We start from the raw sequence: 1,449 nt of genomic DNA, 5'->3' as shown, positions 1-1,449 counted from the left end.
ATTTGAGGCAAGTTCAATGGACAGAGTCTCTTTGTGCTAACTAAACATTAAAACAGCAAGCAAGCATAATTTCTAGAGAGAGATTTCTCAAGGGAACCTAGCAAATGTTATCTATTCTCTAGCCTTATTCTAATAAATATCATTTATTTTCCTAAAAAAGAGCATACTATTAAGGAATCTAAAATTAAAACGTCACAATTCGATGAACCTTTTTCTAGTTCATTATGGCGAGCAGAGAGGGAGAGAGAGAGCAGTGGGCGTCAGGCCCATTAAGGATGTTTAATAAATATCTCCTAGAACATTAAGGTGAATACTTTGACCACTGGGTAACTGGATTCATTAGATCTTTTTCAGTTGTTATTGACAAAAGTCCATCTCCAACCAGGTTGAGGGAGAAGGGGTATTATCCGTAAATACAGGGATTCAAAATGACAGCTGGACCCACCACTCACATGGTGTCACTGGAGCGCTTCTCTCCCCATCTCTCAACTTCTGGTCATGAGCCAGCTTCCCACCTCAAAGAAGTCCTCATCGTGCAGCGTGAAAAGTGGCTGCCCACAGACCCACATTCACATACTTCCAGCTGAGCAACCACAATAGGAAAAAGAGATTCTCCTCCCCTAACATCCATGTATCTATCCCAGGAACGAACCTATGGGCCATGTGCCCATCCTTAAACCAATCATTTGGCCTAGGGGATAGGTCATGTGTCCACAACCATATAGTAGAAAGGCAGGGCACAGGACATGGTAGGTTAACAGCCTGACAGATGGATAGGTGGAATAAGGGGGGACTGATTCCCTGAGAGGGATAGATTTGGTGGCTATATGGCTGCTACAGTCAAACATTTGAAAGTGACAAATACTATTTTTTTCCAAAAAAATAAAAAAACCTCTATAAAAATACCGTATGAGCTCACTTACATGTGGAATCTTAAAAAAACAAAAACAAAAACAAAAACGTGCTCATAAATACAGAGAACAAAGTGGTGGCTGCCAGAGGTGGGTGGTGCAAAGTCGGCAGATGGAGGAAGGGAGTCAAAAGGTACAAAGTCACAGTTATAAATAAGTCCTGGGAATGTCAAGCACAGTATGGTGACTACAGTTAGTAATACTGTGTTGCACATCTGAAAGGTGCTAAGAGAGCAGATCTTAAAAGTTCTCAGCAAGAGAAAAAAATTTATAACTGTATATGCAGATGAGGGCTAACTAAACTTATTGTGAACAATTCACAGTATTCACAAATGTCAAATCATTATATTGTCCACTGACACGAATATAATGTCAAATGTCAAACAGAACCTCAATTTTAAGAATGAAATAAGGAAGGAAGAAAGAAAAAGAAAGAGAGAGACAGAGAGAGAGAGAGAGAGAGAAAGAGAGAGAGAGAGAGAGAAAGAAAGAAAGAAAGAAAGAAAGAAAGAAAGAAAGAAAGAAAGAAAGAAAGAAA

The sequence above is a fragment of the Herpailurus yagouaroundi genome, unplaced genomic scaffold (assembly GCF_014898765.1).
Source record: "Herpailurus yagouaroundi ecotype Mexico unplaced genomic scaffold, PumYag 161, whole genome shotgun sequence".
Lineage (NCBI taxonomy): Eukaryota > Metazoa > Chordata > Mammalia > Carnivora > Felidae > Herpailurus > Herpailurus yagouaroundi.
The sequence above is the reverse complement of the archived record's forward strand: the minus strand, read 5'-3'. Positions refer to the sequence as shown.